The 16,920-nt window shown below is 38.0% G+C and overlaps 1 protein-coding gene and 1 pseudogene across 1 annotated transcript in view; one reads left to right on the top strand and one right to left on the bottom strand.

Moving 5' to 3' along the window:
* Nucleotides 1-16,920, bottom strand: part of LOC119827173 — a 39,039-nt pseudogene that overhangs the window by 19,282 nt on the left and 2,837 nt on the right.
* Ptpn4 (protein tyrosine phosphatase non-receptor type 4) overlaps nucleotides 221-16,920 on the top strand; it is a 177,079-nt gene continuing 160,379 nt past the window's right edge. The window contains exon 1 of the mRNA XM_038349264.2: nucleotides 221-701. The gene's annotated coding sequence lies outside the window, so the exon portion shown is untranslated. The remainder of the gene's footprint in view (nucleotides 702-16,920) is intronic.

Here is a 16,920-nt window from a genome sequence, read left to right on the forward strand (position 1 = left end):
GGGCGTGGCTTCACCTCTCGCGAGACCGCCTCCTGTTGCTGAGGCCGCCGTTCCAGTACTCTGACTGGCCGGCGGCCGCGCAGCCGCCATGTTCGGTTGCTATGCTGCGGCCTAGGAGACGGGGTGTGCTTGGGGGAGGAGGAGGAGACGGAGGAGGCGGTGGAGGCGAGGGAGGAGGAGGAAGGAGAGGAGGAGAAGAGGGAGGAGGGTGACCGAGCCTCTCCTTTGCACTCTCACACAGAGCCGCCTCCCTGGAGTCACCCGCCGCCTTACGCCGCGCGCTTTCCTGCTCCGCGGACGCGACATTGTTCTTTAGGACTCCTGGGACCTGTCAGAAATCGGGGCTCCGGGACTTGAAAGCGACGTGACTTCGGCCCGCGGGCCGCGTGTTGGGGGGACCGCGGCACTTTCGGGGCGCGTGCGAAGGGATTAGCTCATCTCCCCGCGAGGTGCGAGCGCGCGCCTCCCCGCGCACGCCGGCCCCGCCGCAGCCCCGCAGGATGACGGGGTGCTGGCGGCCCGCGGCCGTGGCGCGGCCGCTGTGGCGGCGTCAGTTCGCGGGGCGCTGAGGGGTGAGCACCCCGACGCGGACCACGCGCCTCTTTCCCCCGGCTGTGCGCCCGGGCCTCCTGGCTTTTTGTCTTTGCGTTTTCTTTTTTTTCTTTTTCTCCAGCCGAGAAGACGCGGCTGTGATAACGAAGGTAAGAGGGGCGCGTGGGGACGTTCTTCGTTTGGCCTTCTTGGGTCCCCTTTGCAGGTCGTGGGCGCGCACCTGAAGCTTGCGGAATCAGGTGGCCGGAGCTACCCGATCGACTCCCCCTTATTGGGTCCGGGTACTCGGATCTTTCTGGGGCTTATAGTTGAAATCTCTGTTAGGGATGAGTGCAAGGTATAAGGGATGGAATAGATGCGAGATGGAACGTTGCAGTGTTCCTGAACTCAAGGTAAGGCTGGTTTAGAATCTTCAGTATTCCATTTGTAGTATTCTTTTTTTCTAATTGTTATTGTTACGTTAATTGACTCGTATAAACATTTTTTCTTTTCTTTTTTTCTTTTTCTTTCTTTTTTTTGCGTGCTGCATGAGCACAAGATCCCTCCCATTGAACTTGGAAGTCTCTTGTGACTCTGCTTGTACCTACTTGTTTTTAGGAATCTGTAGTTGGGCCCCCCAAAAGTTGAGATGTAGAACAGATCTGAAGTTAGATTTTCATGATGTTTTGGAATTTTCGCTGCCTTCATAACGCTCAGATTCAAAGCGACTCTGTAGTAAAGGACAGTCCAGTGTTTGTGGCTTTTTGTAAACGTAAGCACAGTGATCTTTGGCTTTCTGACTTTAAAATTGGTGCTTCTGTGGCAATGTTTGTTAATAGTTACTTACAGAAAAATGGAACGTATGGATTGTTTTTTATGGACAGGAACGATTCTTACGAAACCTTAGTTACGTGAATTGTCCCAAGACAGACTTCTGAAAATCAATTCAGAGATTAAAGAGAAGCTGGATTTTTAAAATTTATTATTTTTTTAAAGAAAGTTGAGATGCAGTTAAATGCACGTCTGGATGCATTTGCTGGGGTTTCTTCAAAAATGAACAGTTTACAATTTCACTGATAATGCATGTGGATGTTTCCCTGAAACTTGGGCTAGAGACTATGTTTGGCCTTGCATCACAGAGTGACATCAGTGTGTACAAAGACGATGTGTGGGGTTTTAAAAACTGCTTGTTCCAGGAGGACCTGTCATATCTACTAGCTACTTTTGGAATGAGCAATTCAAGAAATATTGAGTGTGTGACCAGATCTTGGGTCCAGATGAAATAACACAGTTCATTGGTCACATGTAAAACATGGCTGTGGAGGAAAAACAAAAACAAAAAGCCAATGTGTCTGACTTTTAAAGATAGTTGGGCTAGAAAGGAGACTGGGGCAGAAAATGCCACAGCTTTTTGAAAATCCTGGGTTTGTGAATATCATTGTGTCAGAGGGGAAGCATGTTTTCCAAAAGGGGAGGGGGTGGCCTTTCACTGTGCTTAAGACTAAACTAGATTTCTTATTTAAGTCTCGAGTTTGAGGATCACAAATTCAGTGTTCTTTTAAAGAAAAAAAATAATTTGAGAAGAAAAGCTTATGAGTTAATTTAGAGCCATTTTTTTTCCCACTCATAATCTGAGATCGATCATCTTGTGGACACCATCTTTTTTTTTTTTTTTTTTTTTTTTTTTGCTGTTGTTGTCATAATACATTTCTGCTCCAATTACCACAAAAGCTATTTTTTTGTCTCTTCAAATTTTCTATGGTATTTTTATCTTTGTTCTTATTTTGTATTGACACCATTGTACGTGGATGGCCCCATAATATTGTGATCTTGTCTGATTTATAAGACCAGCATAGTCTGTGTGTGTGTGTGTATGTGTACATGATAGCATTTTTTTATTTACCTAATCTGCTTTAAACATTTGTTAAAAAGACTTAAACACAAGGAAACATCACTGTTTTACAGTTTTTCTTAATATTGACTTGGTTAAAGTTTGTTAAGATAGAAAAATCACAGATTCCTCAAAGGTAGTAAGAGATGTGCCTTATTTCAGCTTTCTGATAGCTAAGTTCTAGGTGATGGGTAAATTATGTCCTCTTGTCCCTCCTCCTCCACTGTGTCCTAATTGAGTATCTTTAAAATACCCCTAGTAACATTGTTGCTTTAAATTTATGACACTAATTTCTAATTTAGGCTAGGCATAACACCAGCATCTATTGAACACATTTGCTAAAAATACTTTCTGGGTCGGATGTACTTAGAATGCAGCCTCAGGAAAATTCTCTTGAACTGTTCTACTGTGACCAGTGTAGATATTATTATTTTTTATAAGAACTTTAATAAAAATTACAGAATCCTACAAATTAGTTTTTATCAGTTTAGGCTTAGGTGCCACCTTTTAATGTATAAAGTGAAACAGTAGTAAAAAATGTGATAGCAATAGAAACTTCAGTTTTTAAGAAAACTTAATTTGACTCTATTGGTTTGTATACTTTGAAATGTTTTAATTTAATCCTTTGTACATAGAGTTGTAAATGACATACAGTTTATATTGTTATTAATTTAGTACTTGTGGCTTTTTCTTGACTCTGAAAGGAAGATCCATTGCTACCTTTTTGAGTAAATTATGTTTAAGGAACAAAATAGGAAATTGGGAATTTAAAGGAGACTCTTATTGAGAGTACTTGTTTCCTTCTCTGAGAGTTAGGTTCTTTAAAAAGTAAGAAATCTTTTTTGTTGTTGTGTTGTTGTTTTGTTTTTTAAGACAGGGTTTTACTGTTGAAACAGCTCTGGCTGTCCTGGAACTCTCTGTTTAGACCAGACAGACCTCGAACTCAGAGATCTACCTCTGCCTCCCAAGCGCTGGGATTAAAGGTGTGCACCAGCACTGCCTGGCAAAGAGCAAGAAATCTTAAAGAAAAAAAATGTAGGAGTCTTGTTTGGTAGATGTTAAGGGCAAATGGTTTATAGGTCTGTTTGAATTCTTTATATTAGGAATGTAAAATTGGTGAACTTGTTAGGAATGCAAGTTTATGTGACTTAATGTAGCTAAATATAAATTCTTGCTCATAAATGAAATTTGCTTATTGATAGAAATGTACTGGTTTACAACTGAGTTGAGTTTTGGTATTTTCTGGGTTATTACATGTTACAAAGTTTTAAAATGATACAGTTCAGAGATGTTAAATTTACTGGCTTAGTAGAAGTACTGTGAAGCCTTAAAGATTGATTTAGCTTCTGGAAGTTGGGTTTTTTGGGGGTGGAGAGGGCAGTAAAATACTGTAAAGGAACATATTGTTATATTTTCATAGAATGTTCAATATCAATCAGTGCAGATAGTGCAAAGTAATGTAATGAAGAAGTATATAACTATTCTTTCCCAGCATAGAACAGTTGTTTAGAAACTATGATTTATTTTATATTCTTTGAATGAGAACTCAGTATAGTCATATAAGATACAAGGGACACTTAATTATGTTCACAGTCATCTTTTATTTCATTATTCCCAAGTAGAAACATTGGAAGAGAGGTTACAAGTTCTTGAAGAAATTGGTAAGAACAGAATGGGCTGTCTTCAGAGGAAGACATTCATTTGGGAGGCTCATTTATTTGTATCTTCTGATAGGTTGTTCTGTAGAGTAGTAGAAAGAGGAGGACCCTCAGGGAAGAATATTAATATTTATACCTGGTAAGTTCCAGGCAGTGTACATATAAAGAAGCTATTTTACTTGATCATCAAGTATATTTTGTGAGGTGTACATAAGGTCAGTCTTGTGTCATCTGCTCCCCTCTACGTGGAATTCAAACCATACCTGACTCTAAAGCTTATTCTTTAGCAGTGCAGTCCAATTACATTTTCTGTAGTGGTGGAAATACTTTCCCTTCTTTCCCAGATTTATTGAAGTATAATTGACAAATATGAGGGAACTATTTTTTTCTCTACCCTGTTATATGGTAGCCATTAACTATGTATATAGAGCACTTGGAAGTATGACTCTGGTATATGTGAGAAACTGAGTTTGAAGTTGCATTTAGTTTTAATCATTTTAAATTTCTCGCCAAATGTGATGCTGGTTATGTACTCTTGAGTAGCACAGTTTTTAGATCTTGCTTCCTAGAAAATCCAAGGTCTGGCATTTAGTCTTCCACAGGTTTAGTCATGACATCAAGGCTGCTTACTTAGTTCTTGAGCTTCAGCTTAGCCTGTCGAGAAATGAAGGGATTACCACTGAAAGATTTGTTTTCAAGACCCCACCTTGCTTTAAAGTTCAGTAACTTCTTATAATGTACAATGGCATTTAATATTCACAAACATTTCTGAAGTTGTTCTCCCTCTCCAGTTTGTTCATTATTCATATAAGGAATTTATTTTTGAGAAGAATATAAAGTACACAGAGGATAAGGGGTTATTTTCTGCGCATACTCCCATACAAAGTTGTTTGGTGAAAGCATTGTGTGACCCAAAGCAGTACTTTATTATTTTTTTTATTTATTCCAACGCAGATCCAAGGCAATGCTCTAGGTAAGTTCTCTGCCACTGAACATTACATGTTAGAATAAAAACTGAATCTTTAAAGATCCAGTTAATTTTTTTTTTTATGATTAGCAATTTTAAAAAATAGGTTGGCACTGGACTTGTGAAGCCACAGGAAAGAAACAGTCCTTGCCACCTTACCATGTAAGATATATAACCATTCCTGGTACTTATCAAAGTAATTCTTAACCTGTTTGCTGGTCTCGAGGACTTTTCTCTCAATTTGATCCTGCTGACCCTGTTCCTCAGTCTTGCTTAAAGCAACATTGTGTTTCCCTTCACCCTTATCACCTCAGTTTGTATGTTCTTGATTCTTCAGTCCATATACCTGCTCTTAAGTCTTCTCAGAACTCATCTTTTTGTTAGAAGACTGCTAGTCATAATGATCTAGATTTCAGATCTGGCAATAAGTACCTTTGGGCTTATATATGATTGTTTAGATAAAGCTTTGTATTAATAAAGAATAAAAAAGTTTTCATGTGTGTGTTCACAGCTGTGTCCTAGTCCATGCAGGCTCAGTTAGAGGCCAGAAGTCAACACTGGGATGTCTTCTTCAGTCCTTTCCCCCCTTACTTTTACTTACTTTTTTAAAGACTAGGTTTCTCACTGGATCTGAACAGGAGTTTAGCAGTCTAAACTGGCTACCCAGTTAGCTTATTTTCCCTGCTTAGTACTTGGGTTACTGGTGCATGTCAACATTTTCAGCTTTACCCACTGAGCCATCTCCCCAAACCCACTTCTTACTTTTTTTTTTTTTTTTTTTGGTAAGCTTTTATCTAATGAGAACATTTAAAACAAGTGTTGTTTCTTTTGTATTGCTTCATGAGTTCATGCTAAACCCTGTTTAGCAATTTGTTTTTTTAAGAAAGTTTTAATTAAAAAAATTATTAACATTTACCCCAATCACCATCGGAATTGATATTTTTGTTTCCTTCCAGGAAACAACCCTCTCCACCCTATGCGTGTGTTTATTAAGTTTTGTGATCAAGATACAATTTTGAAAAGAATATATTGGCAACATTGTATAGTGGAGGCCTTTCAATATAGGAAAAAGATTACAGACTTTGGAGTCAGACAAATGAGTTTAAAATCTGATGTTATAATTTGCCAAGCTGCATTCTACAATATAATTGGCAAATTATATGACCTTTAAGCCAGTTGATTTTTTTGTTTGTTTGTTTTTGAGACAAGGCCTCATATTGTAACTCAGACCTGAAACTTTTTATGTAGTCCAGGCTAGCCTTGAGCAAAAGCAATCTTTTTGTCTCTGGCTTCTGAGTGCTAGTGTGGCCTTGAATTGTAGTTGAGTACTAAAAATGAATATATGTATATATATTTGAAGCATCTAGGACTATGCTTTAAGTGGCAGTTAGCATAGCAAATTTTTGTTTTATGTTTTCATATTCGTGAACATAACTCAAATGATAAACATTCAGATGGCTTACTGTAACTAAATCATTTGCCTAATGTTAAACATTTTATTAATGTCCTCAGTCTAAAACTAGAGGGCTAGGATAATGGTTCAGGGTTCTCTCACATATCTCTATAAAAGTAGACTGTAAATATTCTTATTTTGGAAAACTAATTGTACCTTTTAATTATTGCAGTTTTAAAAAATTTGTCTTGTTGGGGAACGATGAAGCAAATGTTCCTTTACGTGTTGATCAAACATATGAACCTCTAATATAATGGGAATGATGTTATGAATAAAGGTAAATGCAGTTTGATACTTTTCTTTGAGCTCCAACTCTAGGCTACCTGTCCACATACACAATTCAGAGTGACAGTGTGTTAAGATCTGGGGGAAAGCCGGGCGGTGGTGGCGCACGCCTTTAATCCCAGCACTCGGGAGGCAGAGGCAGGCGGATCTCTGTGAGTTCGAGACCGGCCTGGTCTACAAGAGCTAGTTCCAGGATAGGCTCCAAAGCCACAGAGAAACCCTGTCTCGAAAAACCAAAAAAAAAAAAAGATCTGGGGGAAATAGGATTGGCGTTTGGATAAGGATGAAGTAGAACTGATCAGGGTAGAATAGCATGTATGAAAGTCATAAATGTGAAAGGGTATGTAGTGTGTTTAAGAAAACACAAGTGGTCTTATAGTGTATGTCCATCTCTGAGTGAGCGTAGTTTTTCTTCCTATGTGGGTTCACTCTGGTAGGAGAGGAAGCAAAGTCACATGACTTTCTTGTGCTTGGGCAAGTCAGTCATATCTGCCTGTAGAATGCAGCTTCCTAGTGACCATATTACAACCTTTAGGATGGTTTCTTTCAACTTTAAATCATCTCCTTGGGGAGGGAGGAGAGAAAAAAATCATCTCCTTGGTTTATCCCAGTGTGGTAAATGATTGTTTTATTTATTGATGTCAGACTGGGAAAAGTAAAGTTTTGAAAGTTCTAAATATTGGAACTTTTACTCACTTCACCTTGGCATCCCTGACATGTCATAAAAAAATAAAATAAACATGAGGTTCTAAAGTAAGTATAAATTAAAAGTCAAGTCAAAGTCTTCAGTTTTTCTTTTTGAGGCAGGTTCTCACTGTTTAGCTCAGTCTGATCTCAAACTCTTGGTAATTCTCCTGCCTCAGCCTTATGAAGTGCTGAGGTTATAGTATTGAGCTGCTGTCCCTCGCTCAAAAATCTCTTACTCTCCCTTCTCCATTCTCGGTCCCCTTGGTACTTACTTTAGTCATTGTTTTCTTTGTGTGTGAATGTATGAATGTGTTAATGAAATATCTTTTCATCTTCCTGCCTTGTAAATTGACATTAGCAATAGGTGGCGGTTACAGATATTTGGATAAGCAAATAAAATTAAGTATAAGTTTTAAAAGTATAGGTTCCTGATTTTAGAGTTAATGATACAAAGCTTTAGAAGGGTGTCAGGGAAACAAGACTGCTGTTACAGTGGTACAGGTGAGGTATTATGATAGGAGCTAGAGATGGGGAAATAAAGAATGAGAATACAGTTAGACATGGAGGAAGTCAGTGCTAAGATTTATCCTTTGGCAACTCTCCTTTGGGTATGGAGGGCCAAATACTTTTGAGTATATTTAGTGAACCAGCTATTTTGCTGGCACCATGGTTATCATAAGTTTACAATGAACTTTTGAAAATTAACACTTTGAAGTAATTTCACACCTAATGAAAATTCTTAGGGTATATATGAAGAACTGAAAGCCCTTCATTCTAAAATTACATTTTGACGTTGAACTAGCTATATGCTATCTATGTATACAATATTAGCGGACATCTTGTTAGTTTTGACTTAATAAAGTGGACTTAGTGATGTCCTTTCAGTTGTCCAGAGGTTCCTTTGACATTGGAATTGATACTTTTTCTCTTCTGCTGCATCTGTTTTGTTGCTTTTAGAGACAGGGTTTCATGTAGCTCAGGCTGATTTGAGCTCTCTCTGTATAACCAAGGACAAACTTATGTCTGTACCTCCCAAATGTTGGGGAGTGCAGCATGTGTCACCATGCCAGATATATGTGATGCTATGGATGGATAGTAGGGCTTTATCTATGCTACGTAAACACTCTACTGACCTAATCATGTCTTCCTATCAGTCCTTATACACTGCACCTAATTGGATTCTAAAGTTTTGGTGAAGCTACCAAACTCTTAGCTGGTGCATTCTTATCATTAGTTCCACATTCTAATGAGTGAACCATTTGTAACCTAATCAGACTTTCTGAACTACTTGAGAGCAAGTTGTGAACAAAATGCCTAAATATTCTAACTATAGTTATCAAAACATGGACAGTCTCCTACAAAACTGCTTGATCGGGAAATGAGCCTTCAAACAACACTAACTTTAGGTTCACAAATGCCAGTCACATTTTCCCAATGATTCTAATGGTATTTCTATTTCCTTTCTAGTCCAGGAGCCAATTTGGGATCATACATTGCATTTAATTGTCATGTCTCTTCACTCTCTTGCTTAAACATTTTTTTGACCTTTATTTTGTATTAGTATATACTAGGACAATTATAAATAAGAGTGAAGACAACTTTTGGAAGTTGATTCTCTCTACCATATGGGTCCTAAAGATTGTTAGGCTTGGTGGCAGGCATTTTTACCTGCTCAGTGGTCTTGCTAGTCCCTCTTTACCCTTCTTGAGTTGAGAACAAATCCTTCAGTAACCCTTCCTGTCTTTGATCACCTCGACAGTTTCAAATAGTACAATCATTTTATTCTGTAACATGTTCTATTAGTCAAATGCTCCCAATGCCTACTCACATGCACACTGAAGACATTGTTGGCAGGAGTGCCTACCACAGAAAGGTGTGCTGTTCTTAGTACACCACCCAGAGACACAGTAGTGGCCCATCACTGGTAATGTTTGACCTTGAACACTGTAAGCTCATGCTTGCTGAGTGTCTACTATGTACGTCATGTGAAGTCATCATTTTCACCTTTTAGGTTTTGTGTTTTTTTTTTTTTCCTCCCGGTTCTCATATTGGACACAAAACTCAAAGTCTTGTGCTTCCTAGGCAGATGCTTTATCATTGAGCTAAGCCTCTAACTCCTCTTTTCTTTTGTGATGCTGAGGATCAAGCCTAGGGCCTTTTTTTTAAAAAAAAATATTTATTTATTTATTATGTATACAATATTGTGTCTGTGTGTATGCCTGCAGGCCAGAAGAGGGTACCAGACCCCATTACAGATGGTTGTGAGCCACCATATGGTTGCTGGGAATTGAACTCAGGACCTTTGGAAGAGCAGGCAGTGCTCTTAACCTCTGAGCCATCTCTCCAGCCCCAAGCCTAGAGCCTTTATACACACTAAGGCCCACTGCTCTTAGGTAGAGAGGCACCCAAAACTATACCGATACCTCTCATCAGAGCTTAAATGTTATCACTTAGGTTTCCCCCATCAGGGTAGGCATTTTCTCACTCATTGCTACAGATATATACTCATGGTTCTGTTCCTGTTTGGTGGTTTTTATTAGTTACTATAATTTGAAAATTTATTTTACTGCTCAACCTGTCCCAGATTTTGTAGTGGAACCCTTTGAAGTTGACTTCTTTGTCTTCTGGATATGTCCCCATCATTGGTGTACTTCTTAGTAAATTCTAAATTCATCTTATATTTTTCTTTCATTTTTAAAAAGATTTATTTATTTATTATGTATACAATGTTCTGTCTGCATGTATACCTGTATGCCAGAAGAGGGCACCATATCTCATTATAGATGGTTGTGATTTACTATGTGGTTGCTGGGGATCGAATCGGGAACTCTGGAAGAGCAGCCAGTCTTCTTAACCTCAGACCCATCTCTCCAGCTCTCATCTTATATTTTTCTGTTCCAGCTGTGGGATCATTGCTTTCTCCAAGGAATCATGATTTCTTTCAGTAGTGGAGGTGTTTAAAAAACAAAACAGATACTTCATGTGTTTTTTTAAACCAGTAAACCAGTAGTTTAGCACTCCAGAATTCTCTCCAGCCTTTTCCCTTTCCACGTTTATATTTTGTTAGTATGGGGGAGGGGAGTTAAACCCAAGGACTTAGGAATGCTAGGCAAGAACCACTGACCCATCTCCCATTCTGTATTTATGATTCTATTCTCCAGGAGTAAGAAATTGGTTATTACTGTGTTTTAGTGTAACTACTTATTTGCTCAGTCATCTTGTGTGTGCCACTCTTTCAACCCCAGACTAGTGTCTTCCCTGCTAGTATCCCTTTCCTGCTACTTCTGAGGCTCATAGTTCATCAGGACATACTGTCAAAGTAGGCAATAAACTTTCCATTTAATTATTTTTCTTTAATCTTAACAAAAATTTGTAGAGAAGTGTTATACCCAGTTGTCAAGGAGAACGATGATAAATTCAGAAAAATGTGTTGTTGACAGAGGTTTCTGTCCCACCTGGTCCTGCAGTCCCAAAGAAACGCACAAAGGTCTACATTAATTATAAACTGGTTGGCCTAGTAGCTCAGGCTTCTTATTAACTCTTTCTTACATCTTACATTAACCCATAATTCTTGTCTGTGTTAGCCATGTGGCTTGGTACTTTTTATCAGTGAGGCATTCTCATTTTGCTTCCTCTGTGGCTGGGTGATGACTACAGAGTGTCTTTTTCCTCTTCCCAGAATTCTCCTGTTCTTGTTGCCCCACCTCTACTTCCTGCCTGGTTGCCCCACCTGTACTTCCTGCCTAGCTACTGGCCAATCAGTATTCTATTAAAACAATACAAAACTGTCGTCCCACAGCAATCCCCCCTCCTTATTTTCAAAACAAGAACTCTGAATCTGATCTCCTTTGTTTAGCTTTTTTTCCCAGACCATTGTCCATAACTTGTAACCAACACTTTAAAGAAAGATAAATATCCATAATTCACTTTTTGGGAATGTGGACATATTTTTCTAGGCTACTTACTGCTGATTGGGGGCGCTGGAATCTTATGGGAACCTAAAGAAGGTTTAAAATTATGATCAAGTCCTGACTGGAGTATTCTGTGAGGGTTGATCATCTTAGCCAGGAGTCTTGAGAAACTGTTCTCTGTGTGTCAGTCTGTTGAGACAGTTTAGTAAATTGCTTACTGTGAAATATGAGAGAATCTGAGTTCAATTCCCAACAACCAGGTAAAAATTCAGGGGTGGTGGCACAAGTTTGGCATCCTAGCATTGGAAGATAAAGCAAGGTAGATTCTAGGGGCTTTTTGGCCAGTCATCCTAGCCTAATTGACAAGTTTTAGGCTACCAGTGAGAAACCCTGCCTATAATGTATAAAGGGTGGACAGCTCCGAAAAATAACACCCAAAACTGACCTCTGACTTCTACATTAATGTGCGTACATCTGCACATCCTCTTGTGTACCAGGACACACAAACTCCTTCCTAACAGACACATAAACAAACATATAAATTAATACATTTTAAAGACATGTGCCTTTTGGTCTATAAGTATAAATAGCAAGACAGAATTTTCAGATTCACATTTGTTGTTACTGAAGCATCTTTGTACTCCTATGCTGCAATACCTTGGCTATCTGCATAAGTGTGATTTGGAAGCTAATGGAGTTAAAGTTGCTTAGGCTTTATAGCTCATTAATGAAATGTTTTGTCCATTTATTTGTAAAGGTGATCCTTGTGGTCCTAATCATGATCTTTGACAGATTAAATGTCCTTAGATTGGAAGAAGAGAACTGAATGAATATAAGAATATCTGTTTATAAGGTAAAAGGTAAAGTAGAGAATTTTGGGAAAGTATCAAATGCTGCTAAGTCAAAGATTAAGCAGGAAGTGCTGTGATTTTGACTATTGGAAAGTTATTGGTGACCTTAACTAATTTGTTTTCAAGTGTATTTTGGCAAGCCAACTGTTTGAAATATAGATTAAGCATTAAGTTCTTTGGGTTTCATCTCAGACTTTATAGATTTCAGAATAGGTGGGAATGTGGAGGTGGTACCATAGCAGAGGATATCTTTTGAGATGCTGCTAAAGTTATTCTGGTTTATTCTTATTTGAGGCCTCTATTTCTCTAGCAGAAGAGTCATAGAGTAGGGCTTTGTTAAGAAACACAATTGAGGAAAGTCGACATCATAAATATAAATCAGACAGTCTTCAAGAATTTTGAGAAGGACTGTTTGGATCAGAAGATTAAGAGACAGCATCAAGAAAAGAATCAGTTTTTAAGGTTGTAGATATCTTAATATTTGTTAGTCTCAAGGGAAAGAAGGCAGGTGCAGAACCATACAACAATATCTACTACCAGAAACTGCTCTTGGGTTAACTTGGGTAGATAGGTCTCTGGTGTTGTGGGAATTTTGATCTTACTGTGACACTCTGAAACTGTTAAAGTTTACTGTGAATCAGGAAGCAGAGCCTAGCAACTAGCTAACCTTGCTTTTTGACTGGAGACCTAGCAAGAAATGTTCACTTGTTCCAAAACCAAAAAGTGCCAAACTCAAGTCCCCATCCTTTCCTTCCTGTGCCTCTTCTCTATCCAAATTGCTGGCTTCTCTATGGCCTATTTGGAGGGATAGTCTCTAGCTCCACCCCCTGATTCAAGGTAAACTTTATTTAAAAGTTTCAAGTATCACAGGATGATCAAATTTCCTGCAACAATCTGGGATGGCTCCCTGCTCCCATTTCAGATGATTGTCATCTTAGTGAGTCTTTAGAGTAATACAAACATCATTTGTTAACTTCCCTTTTCTTCTTACTCTCTTATTTTTGTATTTTGAGACAGCACTGTCCTGGAACTTGCTCTGTATACCAGGCTGGCCTCAAGCTCAGAGTTCAGCCTGCCTCTGCCTCCTGAGCTCTGGAATTAAAGGTGTGTGCCATCATGCTTGGCACTTTTCATTCCTGTTCATTCTTAAGAAGCTTATATTGTCTTTCTTTAGATAAATTTGAAATCTGTTGTACAACTAAAAGTGATATAGATTAGCTATTGTTAGTTATATGCAAATAGTATAGTCAAAATATGTAGTTAAGTCACAGTTTCTAACTAACAGTATGTATCATCTGAACCTCTGACTTCTCAATTTATTTTATTCATTATTTTCAGACAGATGTTTTATTTCTCGGGCTGGCCTGGAATTTTCTATATAGTTTAGCCTAACCCATGACTGCAATTGTCCTGCCTCATCTCCCTGTAACTAAGTTCTGGGATTATAGGCATGCCTTGCTTGATTATTTTCAGAATCTCACTTCCTTTATTGAATCAGTAATGTGGCTACTTGGTTCAGATTTCAAAATAATATAAAAAGGTCTATGTAGAGAAGTTTGAACACCTTTGCTGCCTTCCGTACTCTTTATAGGTAGCCTTCTTTCCTTTTTGAACAGTATTAATGCAATTAAAAAAAGAGATAGATTATTGTTTACTTGTTTGTGCATGTAGAAACTAGCTTACTGTTCTGATGATGTTTTGTATTTTATTTTTTTTTCTACACAAAATACACCTTGAAGATTATGACTTTAATGTAGGAAGGAGGCTGCTAGTTTGTTCCCAGCCACTTAGTCCCGAAATAATCACACAGAAACTGTATTAATTAAATCACTGCTTGGCCCATTATCTCTAGCTTCTTTTTTTAAAGAAATATTTATTTATGTATTATGTATACAATATTCTGTCTCTGTCTGTGTATATGTCTGCAGGCCAGAAGAGGGCACCAGACCTCATTACAGATGGTTGTGAGCCACCATGTGGTTGCCAGGAATTGAACTCAGGACCTTTGGAAGAGCAGGCAATACTCTTAACCACTGAGCCATCTCTCCAGCCCTATCTCTAGCTTCTTATTGGCTAATGCTTATATATTAATTTAACCCATTTCTATTAATCTGTATAGTGCCACATGGCTGTGACTTACTGGCTAAAGTTCCCAGTGTATGTCTCCAGCAGCTCCATGGCTTTTCTCTGACTCTGCCCTTTTTTCTCCAGCATTCACTTTAGTTTTTCTGCCTCGTTCTGTTCTGCCCTTGCCATAGGCTCAAAGTGGTTCTTTATTCATTAACCACTAAAAGCAACACACAGACACAAGGACTTCCCACACCACTTTAATGTGTAGAGACTTCCTTTCTCTGTCTTTTCCAACAGAGTGGCATTCTTTATTGTATAAATATAAAATGAAGGTAACTAATTCTGATTAGTAAAACTTTTCAGGTTCTTGTTTTTTTTAACTTGAGTAACTGATTTTTTTAATCCCCCTTTCTATATGAACTAGTATTCCCATAAACATTCTGCACTAATGATGTAACTAACTTTCTATACCTCAAATTCTCTAATGCTCACTTAAACTTTGTGGCCCAGCCAAAGGCTTCTTCCACATTTCCATAGCCGCAGTGAAAACTGGGTGTACATGTAGAGGTCAGAGGACAACTTGGTGTTGAGTTGATTCCTTCTTCACAATGTGGATCCTGGGGGTTGAATTTAGGTGCTCAAGCTTGGTGGTAAGTGCCTATATCTACTCAGCTATCTCATCAGTCCAGCTTGTAAGTGCATCTTTTGTTTGTTTTTGATATATATAACACATTTCTCCTTAACACTATTTTGAGTTTTCATCAGTATATTCTGTCCAAGTTATTTAGTCATGAGTTGAGCATAGTGTGGTGGCAGACTGTGATAAGTGAGACAAGTCTGATTACCTATTTTTTATTATCTGTGTGAATTGTAAGAAAGAGGGCTTTAATAAGTTTTAAAACTCTCTCTCTCTCTCTTTTGAGATGGGATTTCTCTGTGTAGCCCAGCTGTCCTGGAACTATCTCTGTAGACTAGGCTTCTTCTGCCTCTTGAGTGCTGGGATTTAAAGTGTGCACCACCATCATCTGGCAAAATAACTTTAACTTCTAAATTTTCTTTGTTTTGTTGCAGCACTGGGGATTGAACTCAGGACCTTGCCTTTGCTAGGCAGGTGTTCTAGAACTGAACTACTTCCCTAGCCTCTTTAATTCTTGAAAAAAAAATAAAAAGAGGAATAATATTTGATGACCTGTGAAAATTATATGAATTCCAAACTTAAATATCAGTAAAATTTTATGGAATACAACCAAGCTGATTTGTTTTTGTTATTTGTAGCTGATTTCATGTTATAATGTTGTTCCAATAGAGATCACCTTACCTTTAAAACCTCAGTTTTTAAAAATTTAAGATCATTTTAAAAATGATCTTAACCACTGAGCCATCTCTCCAGCCCCTTCCTTGCAGGAGTGTTTTATCAGTTCTGGTCAGGAATATGCTTAACGGTTACTAGGATTGTTTTATCCCCTTTGCTGTGGTCGTATTACCAATTATGTGGTTAGATTTATTTACTTAGTCAATTTTAGATAGGTTAGAATTTTAAACAATTAGGAGTTAGAAATTATTTAATTTTAGAACTAGGAGGCTATGCAGAGATCTTATAGTCTTGCAGTTAGTTCTTGTAGTCCTATACTGTCCAGTGGATAAACATTAACCAGAAGTGGCAACTTTAATTAAAAAAAAAACATTTGAAGCTGAGGGTAATTGTTTCAGTGCTGGAGCCCTTCCTCAGTACTCATTAAAGCCAATTCTTAAGCCATATGAGCCACATTTTTAAGTGTTTCGTCATATATGGCATGGTTACTATAGACGACAATAAGATTACAGATCACAAAACATTCTATTCCTTTAACAGAGGAAGAAATCATAGTTCAGAAAAATGGAATGGCTGCCTCTAGGAAGCTGTGGGTGTTAAAATTTAAGGTATTATCTCAGTAGCTTTCTAAGCAGTCAAGTGTTGCTGTTGTTACTAAAAAGGAATGACCTTTACCTTTGCTTTGAAAACTTCTTACATAGTAACTTCAGAATATTCATTTCCAGAGTTAATAATTGATGTAATGAAAACCCTGTTTTTGTTGCCTTGCTCATTCATTTGCATCTATTCATTTTTGTATCAAAATCATTTTTCTGTTGTACAGTGACTTAAGTCAATTTAGAAATTTTTTGTTCTTTTTATTGTTTTTCTTTTGAGAGGTCAAGTGGGGGAAAAGTTAAGTTATATAAAATAGCAAAACTCTTTCCCCTTCTTCTCCCCAACACATAGGAACAGTGAGTTCTTATCCTGGATCTTAGGGGGTTTTTTTGTTTTTTTTTTTTTTGAGACAGGTTCTCATTGTGAAGCCCTGGCTGAGCTACAGCACTCTAGGCTAGCCTTGAACTCAGAAGTCTACTTGCTTCTACCTTCCAAGTGCTAGAATTAAAGTTGTGTGCTACCACATTTAGACTAACTTCTTAATATGTGACTTCATTCTGTTTTTAGTTTTCTAATATTGTTGAGGCAGATTATATAATGGATCAAATTGAAGTTTTAGAAACCAGTGCTGTCTCTTTTTCAATTGATTGATACTCTTCCGTGGTGACAGAAAAACATAAGAATTACTTTAGTTTGAAGAAGTAGAA

This window comes from Arvicola amphibius, chromosome 12 (genome assembly GCF_903992535.2).
Source record: "Arvicola amphibius chromosome 12, mArvAmp1.2, whole genome shotgun sequence".
Lineage (NCBI taxonomy): Eukaryota > Metazoa > Chordata > Mammalia > Rodentia > Cricetidae > Arvicola > Arvicola amphibius.